This window comes from Chamaea fasciata, unplaced genomic scaffold, assembly GCF_029207755.1.
Source record: "Chamaea fasciata isolate MVZ Bird 193981 ecotype frontalis unplaced genomic scaffold, bChaFas1.0.hap1 SCAF_1, whole genome shotgun sequence".
Taxonomy (NCBI): domain Eukaryota; kingdom Metazoa; phylum Chordata; class Aves; order Passeriformes; family Sylviidae; genus Chamaea; species Chamaea fasciata.
This window is the reverse complement of record NW_027094086.1, coordinates 40660533-40682093: the sequence shown is the minus strand read 5'-3', so window position 1 is coordinate 40682093 and position 21561 is coordinate 40660533. Positions and strand designations below refer to the sequence as shown.

The following is a 21561-nucleotide window of genomic DNA, read 5'->3' as shown; positions in this document are numbered from 1 at the left end:
TTGAAAATGTGGGAATGAATAATGTCCTCAGTTTGTGACTTGTTAACTCAGAATAAAAGTAGTATCAAAGGAAACAAAATCCAAAGTGCACCATTATGATCCCTGAACATTTCTTGTGTTTCTACAGTGACAGGGATTTCTCTTTCTCAAGACAAAATAATGCAACATATTTAGTATTTGAGAAAATAATATGTGAATGAAAGATACCATTACAAATAAATAAAGATAACTGTACTTCAGTCAGATCTTTATCCTGCACAGTCTGAAGTCTGTGACTTTACACATTAAGTTTGGTACAACCCTCAAGGAGATCCTGAAGTACACGTAAAATGTTCAGCTCATGAGTAACTGAATTTCCTTTGGCCTACACAGTCTCTGCAAGAGATCTGCAGGACTCTAGTTGGAAACATCTTTTTCTTGTGTATAATTTGAGCTTCAGAAAGGAGTTTCCATGGGGCAGAGTACTGGTCTTTGTACTTGTTTCATTCAGTACAGAGTTATTGCTGTCTCAATTATGCCATTTTCTTTCTCAACTCCAATGCTAAACTTTATCTTATTTTGTCCTACCATGAGATGAGCAGGTCATGTTAGCAGTGTAAGACAGGCTGGTAACACAGGCAGTTGCGCTTCTACTATCTGTAAAAAGCTTCACTTTCACTCACCCTCACTTTCAAACAGGACAGTAACTCCAAAGCCAAGATCATATTTCACCGAGCAGAGGAGTTTAACTTTCACCTGATTTAAACAACAAACTATCCCTCAAAGATGCCAGAGGCTTTTCTGTAATTAACATAACTGCATTTAGATGCTATTCATGACCGATAATTCCAACACCTTGTGAAAAAAAAAAAAAAAAAAAAAAAAAGGTTGCAAGCTGTAAACATTATAAACATATTCAAATAAGCTTAACGCAATCTGCCATGCTTATTTCTGCCTAGATCATGGACCAGTGAAATGGTTAATGCAAATGGATTTATAATTTGCTTTGGGGGGCCAGTTTCTTCTCCTTATTTATTAGCCCAGCTGATGGGGCAGATTTGATGAGGCACTTCTGGAATAATTGAGTCATCACACAAAGAAGGCTGCTAGCATTCAGAGTGGTTTTATCAGCAGCAAGCAGGCCTGATTACTGACAATTACACTCTGATCCGGTGATGGAGGAGAAAGAGCCAACGAGTGGGAAATGTCCGTGTTTCTATCCAGGAATAATTTCTACATTCATTTTACATGCTAAGTGTTTCCTATCTCTGCATAATAAACTGTAAACAGGAATAGATGGCACAATGTCCCTTAATATTTCCTGGTAATGAAGACACAAATGTACAGTGAGTGCTGATAAATATAGATGAAACATAAGCTATTCTCTGAGTCAGTATTGTTACCTTTAGAATAAATGCATTTTGGTGGTAAAAGCATAATCATAGCTAATGCAAAAAAATGACAGAAGATTGAAGCTGTCCTTGTAACTACACAGAAACTTTGTAAAAGTCCTGTTAATCACGACTGCTCTAGAGGCTCATAAGCTGAAGGTGATATACTGGAAAGAACATCATTTTGTTTCTCAATAGTCAACTACATAGGAACTCTTTTGCTTTGACACAGTAAAGGAGAGCAAGAGCAGTGACCTCCATTAACACTTCAGGGAGAGACCACATCTCGATGCTAAACTGAAAAACAATGAAGCTAGTCTAGAAGACATCTTCACTATGATAAATTCTCATTTCCCTCTCATCAGCTTTAAGACAGTGTTTGTAATGAATAATAGAGCTAGACCATAGATTTCATGAGTTGTGTTAAGCAATAAATTGTTGCTTTTAGAACATTTATTTTCATAGCAATTTAGATGCTGTAAAATGACAATTATTAACAAAATTCTGCAAGAAGAACTTTGAAAAACTGTTTCTTCAGGGGGAACAAAACGGGGGAAAACATGAAAACAGATGTAGTGGAGAGTTGAATAGTAATTTTGTGTTTTTGATGGGCAAATAAAGATTTCAGCTAGAAAAAGTTAATGCCCTAGTCTAGGGAGAGCTTTCCTTTTTAAGAGTTGATCAGGCATGAAACACTGAATAATAAACTTTTGCATGCTTGTTTATTTCTTTTCCTCTTTTTAAACTAATTTATAGCTTCAAAAGAACTAAAAGTTATTCTCCGCTCGCCGGCAGTAACTATGGCAACTATGTTTCATTATAGTAGCCACTTAACTTCAAGGCTTGTGTTACAATGATATGCATTATTTCGAGTAAAACCACACCGTAACAACCTTATGATTTCAGAGCAATTTTACAAGAAAGTTCAAAGAGCATGCGTCATTGACTCTGGAACACAGGGTTTGTTTTCTTTTAAAGCATGTTTACTCTTTCCCAGCCAGGATGACTTTCCCTGCACCGAGTCATCTCTGTTGTGAGGCGCTGTGTGGGGGGACCGCTGCTGCCTTCAGCGGGAGATGACCATGCTCTGCTCACTGAAGAGCTGCCCAGTAGTGGCAGGATTGAGGCCAGCAGGAGATGCCTGAGCACACAGATCAGCACAGTCGAGAACAGCAAAATTGTGTGGGTTTAGTGACTCTGTTGCCGCCTTCTTCGGGAGCAGGAAGATCCTGGTCTGCTTCTGATGTCTGCTCCACGCCTGCTGTTTAGCCACCACTGTTACAGTCTTTCTACTGGACTTGATTTCCAGCAAGTTAGTTAGGAATTGGTGGGTTTCAAGGGCAATTTTGTGGGGGGTTGCTATGGTTGCACTGAATCTCTGTAGAAGTTCTGAAGCTGGTTAGGTTCAATTAAAGTGGTCACTTCTCAAACACTTACAGGCTTCATCTAGGTTCCTCTATTCCTCCTGTGTGATTTCTGACTGTTCCAGCCATATTTTTTAGGAATATTTTAATAGTCAGAATAAGGACATCTTAATTCTTATGCTGGACAAAACCCATGGTTAAATAGCTGACTGGACGTTTTCTGACATGGAGTCAAAAGGAACAATAAACCTAAAAATAAAAACTACTTTTACTAAAAGAAATATAACTACCATTCTGCTATCCTATGCATACATCTTGCCCTTTCTGAACAAGTTCTCTTCATTAAGCATGACAGGCATGTCCCAGGAAAGGGAAAGTCACACAAAGGGAAGAAGTGTGCCTTCCCTCAACATGCAAATCACATATGTTCATTAACTTCAAGAGTGCCATGTGAAGTACAGTCTGCCACCATTTCAAAGACTTGTAATGACCCTAACTGCTAAAGATAATGGGGCCTTTCTTACAGTACTGCACTGCCCTGAAGATCTTTGGAACATATTGAAGAACACAGTAAAAAAAATATCTCCAAGATTAAAAATACCATTTTGCAAATCAAAGCAGTAAAGTACACCCAAAAAATTGACTAATACTTGTCAGATACAAAAATGTGCATGTCAAATGTTCCTTGGGACAGACTTGTAATGCAAAAGGTTTTGCTCATCATATGTTTCCATCAGGCAAACGGAGCAAGGAAAAGCATGTTCAGTTTATTCAAACTTATGATAAGAGGTCAGTGTCACCAGGAATGGGGGTTCAAATTCTCTTTTCAGAGCTTTTTATGATTCTAAAGTGAGACAAAAGTTATTTCCTAAAATGACACCTGTCTTCTGTTGTAGACATAAATAGAAGGCAGCATGATTGAGCAAAAAACTGGAAAAAAGGGATTCTGGAATTCTCTTCCTGCCTTTGCCATTGATCTGTTCTGTGCCCCTCAGCAAGTCTTTTCACCTTTCAGCTAAATGAGGATAACAACGTAGAGTGCTGTAAAGTGCTTTTGTGCATTTCTAAACATACTCTAACATAGTAAATATTATTTTTATCATCATGCATTCATCGGCTTAGTAGTCTGCTCATTTCACTTTCTCTGAAACTCAACTTTAAATGATTCCTCTTTCACCGCAGGCTTTTTTACAAAAAAATAAAAAAATATTAAACAACCACATTTCCATTCTCTTCTCTCCTAATATCTTAGGCAATCTGGATATAACTGTAATCTGTACACTTCAGACCCTTACTTTAAAAATTGTTTATTTTCCTATATAGAGAAACATTGCCTGAGAAAATGTCTTTAGCTATTTTCCTTTGAATATTTTTACTCTCATTGCTGAAAAAGTCAATAAGATGTGTGTATATACATAAATATATATATATAAGTGTATATGAATATATATATGTGTGTGTGTGCATATAAATATATATGTTTCTGGGTACATAAATTTATTTACATGTTTGTGGTAACATTAAGTTCAAATGTCACACAACACTGTGTTTAATTTAAAAGAAACTGAAAGAAGAAAGTTTCTTTCAATGTGAACCTCTTTGATGTGTGGTAAGAAAGTGACCTGTGGTACCACTAAACAATACTGAGTTCAAAATAACACTACAGGAACATATCTTTGTAGTACTAATTTATATTGGAAAAATAATAGTAATAATTCTGTTGTAGCAAACTGTACTACAGCAAGACGAAAAAAATCATCCTATGGAGAGATGTCTTGCAAGCTTTGTCACTTAAAGCTCAGTTGCCCTTCAGATTGCCTAGTGTAAGCCTGACTGCATTGAAAACAACCAGGACACTCTGGTGGACCTCAATAATCCAAGCTATGTGCATGTGAAAGCACTCACATAGACTCAGTGTTAATCGCACAAGTGTACAAATACACAGTCCTCGTCAGAAAGTCTGACAAAGTGAGGTGTTAGAAACTATTTTGCATGTGACAGCTGTAAATAATAAACAGCAGTTTAGAAATTCCGAAAGCACACTGAATAAAATTTTGTTATTTTAGGTGATAGTTATTTCATTCTTGATAAGTAGGACCTTATCTGCATATCTATGTAATAGTCTGGCTTGTTGTTTGGACTCTGATTAAATCACCCGCTCTGTGTCTTATGTTGGTACCTCAAACACCAAAGTGTGTGCAGCGAAAAGGATGGGCTAAGGGGTGGTTTTTGTGCTCAGGGTGTAATCCTTTTTTTTTTCTCTTTTTATTTTCACGTGCTGTGCTTACCTATTCAGAAGACAGATTTTTGCTTTCTTTTGAAGAGGTCTGATCATTTTGCATCAGAACTCTGTCCTGATACAAGGAGTAGTAGCTGTGACTTTTAAATAATCAGCCTCACTAAAGACTCCATTATGACAACCAACAACCTTAAATCATTTTGACAGGGCGTTCTCTGCACTGTCCTAGTACTTGGAGGCTGTCCTCAAAACATTGAAAGCTGGGACAATATTCATGGTTAAGAAAAGTCCAGAAGCAGCCAAACAGGTGGGCACTTCTTTCAGAAAAGGCCTTTTTAGATAGAAGACCCTTTGTACACTAGTTCTATCCTAGGCCCTTTTCAGGGGCTACACCTGAGAGAGAAAGTGAATTATCAATGACATTTTTTTAAAGAATCAGTGGTTTAACACTAATTTCTAATCAGATCCTACAGAAAGGAACAGCTCGCATGGCAGCTGTACTTTTCCCAGGGTTAATTACCTTTCACTGCTCCCTACTAATGAGTCAGCTGTTCCTGTCATCACACAACTACACTGTGTTCATCTGTAGCTCTAGCTGTGGACAAACACAGTAGCTAGAGCCCTGTTTACATATTGGCGAGGTTTGTTGTGCAAAGAATTTGCAAAGCAGTTTAAGAAAAAAAACTTAAAACTCCTTTCATTCCCATGTTTTTTGTTTGTTTTTTTTTCCATGGAAAAAACCATTATTTTTTGGACAAACAACATGTTCTCCACATTACTAAATGCATCAACAGGAGTAGGAATATAAAGACATAAAAAATAAGGAAAGGGTTTTCTTGTAATATTGCATAATAGTTTTTATAAGGAAGATTAGATCCCTGTAGCCATCTAGCTTGTCTTACCTGATTTTTGAGGGAGAATGTTTATTTATAGCTTGATGATCTAGGAACTAGAAAATTTATTTATAAAATATTGGTTTAAGTAGTATAAGCAATAACAGAACAAGAATTAATGCAGTTAGGGAAAGAGTTTGTATAATTTTATATGGCAAATTTTAACGAGACAATGATTTAAGACTTTCAGTAATCTGTTCATGTTTTTACGTAATTCCAACAGGTAATTAAATAGCAAGTAAATAGAACATGTCATTTTCTTGCTAGATTGAACAGGATGCATTTTTAATAGCCATATAGATCAAGAGTAGTACTCACTACTGGGTATTTCAGCTTTCTTGTGGAGGCTTCAAAGACTATGGCTAAAGTCAGGCATAATGACAGCTGTTCCAAAACTCAAGTTGAAAATGTTTTTCGTATAACTGAGGGCAGGACTCTAAACTGGTGCTGTCTTTATAACATGATATTATGCTGAAAATATCTGTATGGAGGTTGCCCTGATCTGAGGAGATTTAGTCTGTGCAAGATTTGCAAATGTTGGCAGAGAAAACAAATTTCCACCAGACACCAAAGGGACAACATACACATACATGTCATGTGAGTACATGTCATGTGAGAGTGAGCTCAGCTACCTGCAGTTTTATCTGCAACAGGCCTATTCATGAAGTTATTATTTGAGGCTGAATTCGTTGCTAGCTGTCACATGAGATAATGAAAATTGACACATTTATGGCAGGAATACAGACATCTTAATATGATGATGGAAGAAGAAACTTAACCTTCCAGCTCCAGGTAAACATTTCAGGACCGACAGCTCAAAATATGAAAAATTTCCTTTTGAGAACAGCAAAACAAAAGCACCATGGAATTCCAAAGGATCACTTCAATGGTCATCTAGGAAAAGAGTGGTGCACTTTCCTTTGAGCATTACTGTAACAAACCACCTCTTTCTGACATGAACCCTAGGTTGTGTAAGTTGTATTGACAGCTTGAACACTGAGCAGAGAGAAAATGTGAGCTGTGTGGTTATGCTCTTTTAAAAGGCAGATATTTATTTATTGCGCCATTAGAAGCAATTCTCCTGCTTAATTTTGGATTAAGTGAAAGTGAATTTCCTGAAGGTGCATTAATTGGGCTTAATGATTCACAGAAACCCTGATCACTCAGGTCAGGCCAGGGAAAATTATGTAATGCTCATTTTGTCTCAGATTCTTCCCCTGACCAGATTATTCCTTCTTCCAACACACTGTATCTCACTCACTGTTCATGAAAGAAAAAAAAAAGAATTAATTCCCAGAGATAGCATGACTATTCTCCACACATTCAAAGTTTTCTCATGTTACTAGCTCCGCTTAGGTTTCCTGAGTTCTCAAGAACATAACTACTCCTTCATCTATAGGCAGGAAATAGGGAAAATGTCCTCTCCACTTGGTGAACAGAAAAACTTCACCTGTGGCATGAGTTTCACCTTTCCTGAGATCTGGTCTGTTTAATTTGAATTCTGTCAGTCCCCAAGGTAAATATCTCTCTACTAGAAGTAGACTTCATGCTGTAAACTGAAAGATTTGGGATGCTAGAAGGAAGATTCTCTGAAGAGTCTATTGAACTGATGATATTCCTATTGTGGGGATCTCTGTTGGAGATTCAGGGAGAGAGTAAAAAGAATTGGTGCCAAAAAACATGATGTCTTCCATACTGTTTCCTCTTACAAACTTGACTTCTTTACTCCTAAAGTATCATGTAAATTTAAAAGACAGGGATCATCATGCTACTAACAAATAGATACCAAGCCCCAAATTAACAGGGAAGTGAGCCTTGTGATCTGGAGAGTGTCTGCAATGCTGAACTTGCTGTTTGTAGGCTGGCAATCATTGATTGAAAGCAGCTTGCACTTTTTCAATATTACAGTACTATTCCCCATGATCACAGTATAGAGGCATGTAAGTCACATTAATAACAATAAAAATAACTGGTATTGCTAATGTTGTGGCTATAAATAACACTGGGTCCAAAGTATTCAGGGCTAAAGCTGTTTATTCTCTGATGCTATTCAGAATGACTTAGGGATATGTAAGAAGGCACTTAATGATAGACACTAAAGTGTTAATTTTGGGCAAGAAAATCTGAGTATATTACATTTAAGCTTTTCAGGAGAAATGTTATAACATTTTAAAGGTTTATGTTTTTTGAACTGGTGCCAATTTACACCATAATAAACTTTGCATACCAACAATCTTGTGCATGATTTTCACTGACTTTGAGTCTGTGGAGGTGCCACTGGAGATGCAGAGTCACTCACCCTCTGCAAAACTTGTAATTTCAAAATAAGATCAAGCTGAGCATTACCTTACAGCAGAAAACACTCCTGAGTCCATCCTACCCTCAGGGAAAGAGTCTGAAAAGGCAAAACAGCATCAGAGACCCAGCTATTGCTCTGTGCTTCCAAGGCCCACCTGTGCCTTCTGTGGCATGGATTAGGGAAGTGCACAGCCAAATACGGTCCCATAGGGACCATCCACTACATAAGGGTTAGTGCAGATCTGTGGAGTTGCATGCAACTTTGAACCCTGAAGGAATCTTGAACTGCCCACTTGGAGAATTTAAGAACTTTTCCTTGATCTGAAGGAACTCTGAGAAGCTGTCCCTAGAAATTCAGAAGATTATTTGTCTAAAAATCACATGTCTACATGCTAAAATCATGGGATGATAAATAAAACTGTAAAAATCTAAATTTTTGTCATCAAATCTCTTGAAAAATGAAAGAAAATTGTTGAAATCTATGCAAAGTATGCACAGCATCTGAAATTTTAATCTGAAAACTTTTTTATAGTTTTTATGAAAGCACGGGGAATATTGAATCACTATAAACACCCACTGAAACAGTGCAAAACCATAATCAAATCAATCTTTCTCTTACTTAGAAGTTTGAGAAACAGAGTCTTAAAAGCCTGAGGAGACAGAGAAACCACCCCTGAAAGTGTCTCTGGATGCTAAGTGGTGACCATCAGGAAAAGGAAAATGTCTGGAAATGCTTCTATCAGCAGTGTTTTAAAAATCCAACAGATTCAAGGTATTTTTGAATTAATGGATATTGTTAAATCTTTATGGTTTGCTTCTCTTTATTTTTTTAAGAAGTAGTTTTGAGAAAATAAATTTTGTTTTAAAGGAAATATAATGGCTTCTAAGGAGAAAACAAGGAACTGCCACCTTCCCTTTTGTAAAAATTACATTTCAGGAGCAAAGTTTCATCATCTGAGCTGCACAGCAGTGTTCACTTCTGTTATTCTGCTCAACATTAATAGCTAAGCCGACGAAGATTTTATCAATGTCGTGTGAGGAGAGGAGCAAAAGGATACTTTTGATCTAAGGTTTATTGTATTATCCATACCACTGTCTTGTATGAATATGTGAGAAATGTTTCTGTGTAGAGACAATTTAAGAAGAAATCAAGTCCAATTTGTAGGCTGGATGGGAAAGACAGGATTCACCTTCATAATTTTACATGCCTGAAATACAAACATTTTTTTCTGAGGCAGTTGACTGCTGGATTCCCATGGTCTCTGGGTAGCCTGTAGGCAACCTGCAGGCATCTCTGAGGCTGTGTGGATGTGTGATACATCTTACTCATTTCATACCCTGCTTCAGGGTGAGATGAATTGCCCACAAGTAATGTCTCTTTCCACTGACTCCAAAGGGAATCTGGATGACTGGCTCAGGTCTAGCCACTTCCACTGTGCACACTGACATTTCACCAAATGATGACTCCTAACCAGGAAACCTATGGCAATCACTGAACAGCTTCTTAAACCTTAAACAGCATGTATGCCATGTGAGCTGTGTTGTGAAATAGGGTTGGGAAGGCAAAGGAAAAAGAGTAGGAAAGCATCCTCCGGGAACGAAGGCAGTGCCAGTCCTTGTAGGAAAGAACTGGCAGGCGAAGCAAAGCTGATGAACAAATGAAAGGGAGCACTAGTAGGTGGTGTAACTTACAGAAAAGGAGAGATCGCCATAGCTTTGACATGAGCAGTGTGGTTTCAGAGACACAGGAGAACACAGTGCCAAGAGGCAAAGGAAAAGGTCAGCATGATATGGTAAATATTTCTTATCTAGATACAGCAGAAAGAAGACAATCAAGCTCCAAGCAGAACAGAGGGAAACTGAACTCTGAGAGTTGGTATGGACTGAAATACCATCCTTTTAGTATTTGCATGGGGCAATATTTTAGGAAGGAATAATCATCACACAGATTAATGTCTGATAAATGGAAAGGGTCTGATACGAACAAAAGTTGCTAATAGAGCTTATCTGTGTTTCTTGCTTGGCTTACTATGAACTGTTTCATACTGGAGAAACCTGATGTCACTAACCAGTGACAGTGGATCTGCATTTAATTATTTTGTATTGCTTTGTTTTAACCATACATAATTCCACCTGCCCTGTTTTATTTGGTGTCTTCTGTTCTGAGCCAAGTTTTCAACTACATAAGTAAATAAATTAAACCCCAAATTCCTTCTTGTGACTTTTGCTGGTCTTTGGGAGGTAATAGGAGCCAGATTTTCAAAAATTAAAATGTCATCATGCCTGCATTGCTCGCCACAAACATGCTTTTTTTTTTAGCATGTAAGGTGAGTGTTTAGGCAAAGAATTATTAACACAATCTTTGCTTGATTTTTGAGTGTCAAACAGATCTGAATCATATGCACTCAGTGAAATGCAGTGTAAAAAACAAAGTGAAGAAAGATTTTACATTATTACTATTATTATTATTATTTGTATTATTATTTCATGTATTTACCCCAAAGAAAAATCTCTTTTTGGTGAAATTCATCATGTCTAAACAAAAGACTGGCAGCTTAAGTATATGAACAGGGGGAGGGGAGACTTATTTCCTGAGTTTCAACAGATGTCATACTTAATTGGTTGTGAAATAAACCAGAGCTACTCTCGGCCTGTTTCCCTAGTTTCAGCTGTGAAGACACTTTTAAACATGTGCATTTCCCTCCTGCTTCTCATAATGAGGGTGTAGGGTGAGAATCAAACTTCCAAAAGGAGTAAAGCAGCATGCATGTTGCATGCAGGCCTTCAGATACACTAATTAAACAGAAGTGAGAGTTGCATCTTTTGTCCCTGCAAGCTACACATCAATACAGAATGAGCCAAGACAACACTGTGGAAGGGTTACTGCCTTGGACTTCTGCTAATATCAGGAAGTCACTGGACTATCCCATTCTGCACATAGTTTTTTCCACCTTCCTCTATTTTCTCTCAAGAACATTTTTTCTCCTAAATCACAGACTTGACAATATACTACAACTAGTTGAAACAGGATTTTTTTTTTTTTGACAGAGAGCACCTTAGAGGTTGGGGTTTTTCCCCTTGTTTTTTGCTAAAAGGAGCAGAGTAACACCGCATTTAACACAATGACAACTCCAAAAATTTTTTAAAAAAGAAAGAATTATCAAGCATAAAATAGTTTGGCTGCACATGATGATGGACACAAAAGCCTTCTCACAGAGCAAAAGCCCAAACATTTGCAACTGTGGCTAACCACCAGTCAATGGTATGCTAATATAAATGAAGTAATTTGTTCCTAAAGTGCTATGGCAAAGAATGTTAGCCATTCATTTTATGCCTTATTGGATGTAGCCCACTAAATCAAAATGCTCTTCTGAGCTTCACAGGAAAAAGCTGAATATATGATAGGTGCCTCTCTGTGCAACTCAGTAAACAAATGAAAAAAAAAATTGGAATGATGTTTGTTAAAACATTTCACATGGAAATGCAATGAGAATTGTGTAAAAAGAAAAATAAAGGCCAAGGTTAAATATGTTTAATTCACCTGTGGCAACCAAACTGAACAATATTTGTTCTTTTAGTTTAAACTTGGAACCCAGATCCCAGAGGTGCTAGGAGAGAGCTTTAATCCCTAGAAAAAAAATTCAAATTCCCAAAGTGTGTGATGAAAACCAGAATAATCCTTCCTGAAGTGAGAAAAAAAATAGAAAATACTTTTTTTCCCTATTAAAACAAGAGCAGTCAACATGATCTTAATTCTTTTAATGTTTTACAGGTCTGACTTTCGGCAGATGACCTCTCTTGTTTGTCCCTACATGTTTTCCAAAATATAAAAGTGAAATAGAGTCCCAAGGGCACTGTACTTGAAAGGTTATGAGAGTTAGAGAATTTTAACCATGCCTGCCAAATCAGCAGATGGCTTGTGATTATAATTATATGCATCAATAAAACGAATAATCTTTACAAAATTTGAATTTCTACTAAAGTAAGGGATTTAGTAAGCAGATGCAACAGAATGCATTTTCTTTAACCCTTTTTGTAGACAGTACTGTTTATCACAAAAATAATGGCAAGGTTCTCCATAGATTAGTTTGGACATACACTTGAGCCATAAATATATGTTTCTTTTGACCAAGTGTCAATGCTACTTAGTGTGATTTAGGTGTTCAGTTGCACTCTGTTCACTGACTGTTGAATACTCACGTATAGGATGATTCCCATCAGACACATACTTCAAAATGGTCTTTAATTTTATAAAATGTTAGAGATACAATGAAAACGTCATGTGTACTCATCCTCTTCATTTTTGTTGCAGTGCTCATTTTTTCTCTTTAGGATTTGGTGACTTTTCATGCCTCTTATGGAGTCTGAGTTAACCACACTATTAGTGAAGAAAATACTTTTTCCTCAAATGTGTTTTATGTCTGTGTTTGGGTTTTGGTATTTTTTCAATCAGAGAAAATAATTTTTTCAATTAGGGAAAAGAGAACATATTAATAGGAAAAAAAATCACAACTTTGGTTTTCTATGACCACTGATCTTACTTTCAAACTTACTTTTGTAACCAGATCATGTGTGTTAGATTGTGTCAAACCTCTGCCTGAAGTTGGAGAAAATCACACAGCAGAAAAATTAACAAAACCAAAAAACACCCCAAAACCCTAAGCCAAATTTATTTCTGGACTACCACATAAAAACGCTATTCAAAGACATGATATACATATCCTATAATTCTTCTAATATATTAAGGGGAAAAAAATTGGAGAACAATAAGTACATTTTCAAAAAAGTCCCTATTTGGCACACTGTAAATTTCTACCTACAGTATTTGAACATTTATTTCATTCAAACATATAAATGAGAACTTCTATTTCAGGAAGTTATATATGTTTGTCTTTTTAGCTCCCCTTGTATCTCTGATGTGAAGAGTGCAAAACAATATTTTTATGCTGATTAAAAAGTGGATTTTTACTTCAGAAATGACAGAGCCATTACTCTGTATCATGTAAATCCTTCTTAACATAAGGATTATTGACCTGATAGTCCATAACGGTGCCTTTGGAGCCATTACTACTTTGCTGTGCCAATCCAGATGCTGTACATGTGCTTCAACTTGGGGGCAAGAGGGGCAGCGGAAGTGTCAAAATTTCTCTTGATATTTAGGGAACTGACCTAGTTAAGCTACCACTGGAAAAAGAAGAGCACTGTTTAGAAGAAATTAGGGTCTCCGTTCCTCATTTGAACCGATGTTTTGGAAAAGTTCTAAAGCATTTTTTTCTTAAATCTAATGCCGAACAGAGCAGAGTTCAAATACATGCCGTTAAATGAAAATCTAGCTCTTTATCACCAAAGTTCCTTAGTGAAGGCAAAAATTCACATAAGAAACCAAACCTGAAATATGTGCTAGCAAATGTTATTTGAATCTCTTAAAACGCTTAAACGCTTACACACCTGCTTTACTGTACTAAAGTGAGCCATTGACCTCACCTCAGTGGAATCACTCATGTGTAAAAATGTTTTTGTCAGTGTTCACCTACCCAAGAAGGTAAAAACTTATTCATCCTCACCTTTTCTTGAATCAGAAATCTATTACTTAGCAAGGCAAGAGTCACTACTAAAAGTCTTCCATGAACATAAAAGAGAGCATGGCTCCTCCAAAGAAATTTTATGTAAATACTAAAAAAGTTAAGAGGGAGAAAATCTTTTTTATTATTAATTAAACAGTATCTGCGATGTTAAGTCCTTCAGGATAATTAAAATCCAGAAACACTGGTTTTGCTTATGTAGTTTTTAATAATCCACAACCACGCGCACAATAACTACAAAGTGCCCTGATCCCAGGTATGTGCACTTCCAAAATCAATCAGTTCAGTAAAAGACTTTGGTCTAGATTCCTTATATATTTGTGGATATAGTAAAATATAAAGTCTATTTTGCATGTCATCTGCTATATTATATTTCGGAGCGACAGCATCAGGCCCTTATGAGGATCGTCAGTGACTTTGGAGATACTTGCTTGTCAGTAATATCAGATATTTTGGGATTACTGGCTTGAAAAATTATAAACATGCAAAAAAACTGAATTAGAATTATTCAACACAACTGCATAAAGCATAAAGTTTTTCAGATCCACATGCACAGCTCCTAAACTGTGCACTAAGATAAACGTAGAGGCCTCATATTGGACTGCAAAGTCCAAAAAGTCAAGTGAAGAGTAGTTTCTAAAAATCTGGAGTATTTCCTAGTTTAACAGGGAGATCAGATGAATGACATTAATCAAGTTTTCTTTGTCTTTTTCTCTTAGGTGTAGTAAAGAAATGACAAACAAGAGGAAAAAAAGTGAAGCTGTGAAAAACTACAAAAACTTACTGAGGCTCAACCTGTCGGATTACAGAATGTAATTGTCAGATTACAGAAGTATGATTTCTGTAACACTTCTGCATGTGCATTACCCCTATGAAACCATTCTTTGCTTTTAACAGTATAAATAGCTGAACTAATTAATGAGGTGAATGTTAAAATATCAAATACCCTTTACTCTTGTTGGTGCAGGTACATAAAAAGGATACATGACTGTGTCACAGGGATATGCAAATTTTTAAAAGCTGTAGGGATGCACTTGAACGTCAAATATCTTGGAATATTTTCTGTTAAAATAAACTGAAAACTTAATATGAGTTAGCATATTTTAAAGCAAACTGTGTTGCAAGACTAAAAGTCTCTGTAAATCTAGGTTTCAATTATAGGACTTTTAAAAGCTTGTTTTCTGATGCTTGAATATCTCATATTTGCTGAGGTACACACGGAAAACACTGCTGAGATGTACACAACTTTTAAAAATATGGAAAATAAATTAAAATACACAATTTCACTTAAGTTTGGTTACTTTCTAATTATATTTCCTAAACCGGAATTACTGGGAAACGCAAAAGCAGATGTAACTGTAAATATACCAAATATTTACTGAGTGTCAGGTAACTGGGATGCTATATAGGTGAATATAGTGCTTTGAATGTGTGAACTTTTTTTGTGAATATGCGCACATGGATTTGTATATATGCATATACTCATACCCCCTTGCAAGGAATCATCAAACGTATGTATTAGAATGTCACATTTTATCTTAGTGTCTGTGACCTGTGGTGATAATTATATTGCCCATGTTTCTGGGTAAGGGACATACCATAATGAACTGACTTCTGTGACCTGTGAAGAGTTTTAATTAAGTGTACAGGTCATCCTGATATGTCTAAATACACATGTATTGACAGGATTTTTTTTCTAAATTAAATAAGCCGCAAAGCAAAGCAAAACAAATAAAACCCAAGCAAAACAAAAAATTAAACCCCCAAAACCCAACAACAGATCAATTGCAACGCAGACTGATATCTAAAGCCCCATTTCTTTAACTGTCTCTATTTGATAAAGCATTCTTAAAACATATAGTTTGCAGTGGTTTTGCAGGGAGTAGAGAAGAAGCATTACTTAAGGCACAACAGGCATCTTGCAATGATATCATGTTGTTTTGAAGCTAACATCCCCTGAGCCTCCAAAGTGCAAAGCAGACAGAAACATTTTAGTAATGCAAACAAGACTTTCCGGTAACTTCCTGTTGCCATTTTTCAGCAAAATAAAGGGTCCTGAGGTACTACACCAAAACACTACTAGAAAAGATTTTATCATTGCTTACACAGGCAGGCACCTGCTATTACAAGATATCAGCTGAATATTTTGCTGCTGTGCAAAGAAAATAAGTAATGACTATGCAACTGTTAAACAGTAATCTTCAACTCTTTAATTTCAGCTCGTGTAAAACACAACACAGAGAAAGACACAATGTAAAAGTCTTTTTTAAAAATCCCAAAATTATAGTATCAAGTTCATTTATATCTGCATACTTGTAAAAACTGTATCAGCGATTTAGGGGTGTAAGTAGCTGTCTAGTGGATTGAAATTTGTATTCATATATATAACACATTTTCAGCAGATTTTTACAGAGAAGCAAAAAGAAACTTTCTGTCTAAAGTTCGTCAGATGTAATGTACATCTGAGGCAATGATTACTGTGTGACAGTTCCTACAAGGAATATTTAATTCATTAGACTATAATTGAAATACCCAGTTCACAAAACCTACTGTTTCACATTACTTTTGGAATTCCAGAAACTTTTGTAAGCTGGTAAATCGGACAGAAAGAAAAGGAAACAAACAAACAAGAAACAAACCCAACCTTGATTCCAGAGATATTTTTTTCTCCCCTTCATGAAGTGACGGGGAGGGGGGGGGGGGGGGTGGGAAAAATCCCTTCATTATGACCTACTTGTCTAGAAACGGACTTTCAACCCCATGGTTAGGCTAAGATTTGCTCTACTTTCTCCCTAGGGCATAATTGTCAGACTGACTTACCGTGTGCCTTTTAGCCTTTGTTCTGCCTCTCACGCTGACATCAGGGAAGCAGTGATGTAGAATAAAGCAGGGGTGGGCTAGGTTAGTCCACTGTTTGTGTCGTTGTGTGGTGTGCAGGGACACTCTGTGATACTCTAGTGAGCTGCTAAGCTTTTTTTGTAGGCTTTGTGTCATTTACTTAACGACCAATCTCATTAGCTGCCAGGGTACAATGGGCTGATGCATTTTCTATGTACATACTCTACACAGTGACCCTCAAGGTTGCCGAAGGTCTATTTAATCAGTCAAAATGCTGAATATATTTGCAGTAAATCACAAAAAAAAAAAAAAAAAAAAAAAAAAAAAAAAAAAAAAGCACAACAACAACAAAAAAAACCACCCCACAAAAAACTCACAAAAAAAACCCGGGACCACAGAGGTATCTCATGAGTGTTTACTCTTTCCTGGGAGTTATTTGCAGGTAATAAACTGATAGGAGTTGTAGGTAAAAGCAAGGGCAAAGAAGGGAAAAGGGCACTCGCTGGGTTTGCATTGGTCACCTTTAATTTAGGGAACCTTGGGGGCCCTGCATATCGCTGTGTCTCTGCTTGTTAATTTCTCCATGCAGTTCATGCTTCAGTATAATCATGTTATCACAATTAAACTCCTTTAAATAAGAAGAGCAGCCCTAACAAAAAACACAGCCTTTCGCACATAGGGGAGGAGATGTGTGTGTGTGTGTATCTGTGTGTGATATTTATTTATTAACTTCCTCACTACAGGCAACCTCAGGGCTGGCATCTTTGCATTTCTAACCTCTCGTCAGTTACAAGGTAAAACCCTTTTAACTCTTACGAAAAATGAAATGCTGAAAAGCCCCATGAATCACAGCAGCTGTCCATAAGTAACAGGGAGAGTTCTATTGTCCAACTTGTCCCTGGATAAAATGAATACTTTACAGCAGAGGCTGTTCAGCTTGGCTAAAGAGTATGGGGAGAAGGGGAGGAGGTCACTGGAGATTTCGCACACTAATTTAATCTGGGAAAAGGACAGGCACTGCATCTCACTTGAACAGACTGGCGGCAATCTGGGCTCCCACAGAACTATCTCCTTTTGCCTGTGCTCTATTTATTCCTTATCTCTGTTTACCAACCGCTAGGTCCCTTTCATTCACACCACGAGGCCGTTCTCCTACTATCAGTCAGCAGCTGACACTGTGGAAGAGCCTCAAAGGCAAAAAAAAAGGGATCAAAACTAAACCAAAGCTGTATAAACAAAGCAACAGTAGAAGTAAATGCATAAATCCTAATTCTTAACCCAACCCACAGGGTGCGAACAGAACCTTTATAGTAAATCCAACAAACCCACCACAGTGAGCTATGGGCTACAGAGGAAATGGGAAAAGCCAAATATCATTCATGAAATCAACATCTCAAGCTGAAACATTGAAAATAGGCATTGGAAGATATTTAGCTGGTTCCAGGATAACAGGTTCATCAGTCCTGTGTATTCCCCAGCAAGGAATGAGGCACAGGTTCACCTGTGTGCCTGGTATAAGATGAACAAGAGATTTTTCCACTTAACCATCTTACTGCTTAAAAGCCTTAGCTAACTTTGCACTCACTGCTTCTGATTTAGAATAAATTAGAGGCAACCACTTAAAAAAATTTTATCTGGAGACTGTGGTAATTTGGAAAACTTTATAGCTAGAACTTGAATGTCAATTTATTATTGAAGCATTCATCCAATCAATTTTGCCTTTAAAACTCTGGATTTTTAAATATCACTCTTTCTCAGTTGTTAAATTATATTTTTTGCTCATACTCTAAGTTCGTAGCACTTAACCTGAAACTCAAATGGGTGAAGACAAGAAAGAGAAGATTAAGCTTGTCTCTCCAATAAAAAACTAGTGACTCTAATAGAAAAGTAAGGTAATAAACACTGCATTTGATGTTCTGAGTTTGGATTATTATGATGACTTAACTATGCAAAAGTCTGTTTTCTAATTTCAGTGGTCCCTTATTTTGTATTCTTAAACTGACTTAATAAGAGACAAGTTGCAAATATTCATGGAAAGACACCAATATTGTTTCACTGAAACATCCTAACTTTTAAAACCTACACAATCTGTAACTCCCAAAGTAGGGATATTCCTTCTGGAAGAAAAGTTATGCTTTCAGAACTATTCTCAATATTTTAAGACATAAAAATACCAGCTAACTGCATATAGTCAATATACTGTTTACTGACTGATCAAGATAATTATAACAGTTACAAAGAAAATGTTTCTCACTATCAGAGATGATCAACTGGATCTAATTTTAGTTTTGATTTTCACCTATGTGCATTATGAGCAATGAAGTCTTTACTATTTGGATCCTTTTTTCCAAATGAATTAATGAATTAAATTTATCCTTTCACCAGCTGCTAGGCAGCAGATGGAACCATTTCTGAAGGCTTGTTGAATTCAATCCATAAAACTCATTTCCTAGGATTAGCAGTCCAAAGTTTCTTTTAATGTTTATATACCGCTTGGGATTTTGAATTTCATGATGTTAAACTTTCAATTTAACTATTTTTTTTTCATTTCATATCAAACAAATATGATCGTTTGGATTTCTATAGCTTTATAACCACACATTTCAGGTCACATAAGGACAAGAATTCATTTCAAAAGCAATCAAGTAATGCAAGATTGGGATCTGCGGTTTTTGTTGGTTTTTTTTTTCTTTGTTTTGTTTACATTACAGCACTACCATAGAAACCATTTGTGTTGTACTCATAGATTAATTTAGACTGGTAAAGTTTATTGTCTGTAACTTTGGCAAAAACCTTTGTATAAAAATTTAATCTTACTAAGCAATTTTTGAAAGTTACTGTGATCTGAGGGTGTATTTGCTGTTCACAGAAAGATGACATGCTCCTGAATCAAGTTTTTCATGCACATCGTTTTTATAGTTGACTTCGTTGTAAGGTGGGTGTTTTTTTCTATTTCTGAGGGGGGAAAGAGAAAATAAAAAATGATGACAGTTTTGTGAATACTTCAGTAAAGGTGTTTTTCTTTGCAGTAACAGGAAATATTAGTCAGTACCCTGCAGTACCCTGGACAGCTCCTCTTCTTTCGTTTTCGGTTTTCTCACCACTGCCACACACCTCTGTCACGAGAATCAGAGATCAGGGGGGCTTGAACAGTAATTTCGTTCACAAAGATCCCTATTCACAGATCTCTGAAAAAATTAAGCCATAATTTAACCAAAGTTTCTATTAGAAACCTACAAGAGAAAAAGCAAAACAAAAGGCACCCTCTCCCGCTTAGCTTTCAAAGACATATTATATTTAAAGTCTCAAGAATAAAACATTGTAATGTCAAATTCGCCCTGTTATTCAACAAAGTAAATAAAACTATACAAAAAAAGAAAAGTGATTCGTTGTTGTGTATAACAGTGATTTCCGCTAATTTGGCACAAGAAATCTATATTAATCTAATAATGCAGTAAGCCAAGAAGGCCACATAATAATAATTACCATTGAGTAATTGAATATTTAGAAGGAGAAGGAAAAAAAGGAAGACTGGTAATCTTAGCCTGCAGGCATGAAAGTACTATAACACAACAATGATATTTACAAATAAAAAAAAAAAAATGCTCCAAACTGGGAAGTTAAGAGGCAAAGCCTATATTTAGAAATTCCTCATTCCAAATCTGTATTATTTGTTAGCCACATAGGAGCAGAAATATATTATTGTCTTAGAGAAAGCTTTCATCAAAAGTGCTGTAATTTTCCTCAAGAATTACAAAACCACTTCACAACCAAATCAAAAAAGACACATCTACGCAATTAACTAAACTAAATTAATTGACAAAAGAGGTAGCAAATGGTCATTTTGAATCCCCCAAAGATCCTTAACTAACAAAGTTCACCCCATACAGTTTTACAGCTTAAGGATAAAATCTGGGATTTGTGCTTTTATAACCTCTTAAATGAAAAATTCACAGCACCTTACACAAGATTGTCTTGCTATTTACATATGAAGGAAGACAAACATCTGAACTAAGTGCTTTGTTAAAGACAAAAGAAAGTCAGAGAGAGAGAGCTATTGCTGATCAGAGTGTTAAACAGACTTTCTCTAGCATCAAATGCTATTTCATAAAAATTATCCTCTTGCAAAATGTTGTCCCAGAAGGTCCATTTCATTCTTCAACCTTGCCTGATATTACTGTCATTTAACTTTCTAAAGATTTTCCTGACACATGCATTCATTCTGAAGTACAGCATTCGCTTTTTTAATCAGAAGCTCTCAAATCACTCTCTCAATCCCAAATAATTTAAAGGACAGGAATGCCACACTTTGAAAGACCCCTTTTCCCTCAGAATAAAGTTAATAAGCATATTGATCAACAATTTTCATTTCAAAAGCATTACACATAATTTTAAAGCCTTCTAAAACATCCTGAGAAAGCTCTCTGGTCTGTAATACAGAACTGCAAATGAACTTGCATCTATCGAACAGTTCCTACAAATACATTGGTCCCACTCTCCCTCTCCCATGTCATTCTTTTTTCTCTCTCTTTTTTTAAATGCCACTATTTAAGTTCAGTAACTTTTCAAAATGAGAGAAAAAGTGTCCTTGTGATCATTTCCTCAAATCAAATAGCTAGAGCTGCAAATTTGCACAATTGTAAAATGTATATGAACAAAGGCTTTACTGAGGCAGTATAAATGCAATTACACCATGACATTTTATTCAGAAAGCTGTCTCAAAGCAGTTACAAGTAGCTATTTTTTAATTGAGGCCCAAAATAGCATTTAAGATAATGACCAAGCATACACTGTGGAAGAAATAGCATTAGTGTCATTAAATAAGAAAAGTTTGCAGAGAGCATTTTAAACATGGATTAAACCCCCTCAAACTTCTTAACAGCAATCTCTCAAGATTTTAACATTAATATATGGACAGGATTTTTTGCTTTTTGCAAGCTTAGAGCACAAACAATAAAAGAAAGACAGAAAGTTACT

At 36.2% G+C, this 21561-nt stretch overlaps 1 protein-coding gene across 1 annotated transcript in view; it reads right to left on the bottom strand.

The window, feature by feature from the left end:
• The window catches only part of ST18 (ST18 C2H2C-type zinc finger transcription factor), a 168594-nt gene that overhangs the window by 78395 nt on the left and 68638 nt on the right, over window positions 1-21561 (bottom strand). The gene's annotated exons all lie outside the window — the stretch shown is intronic.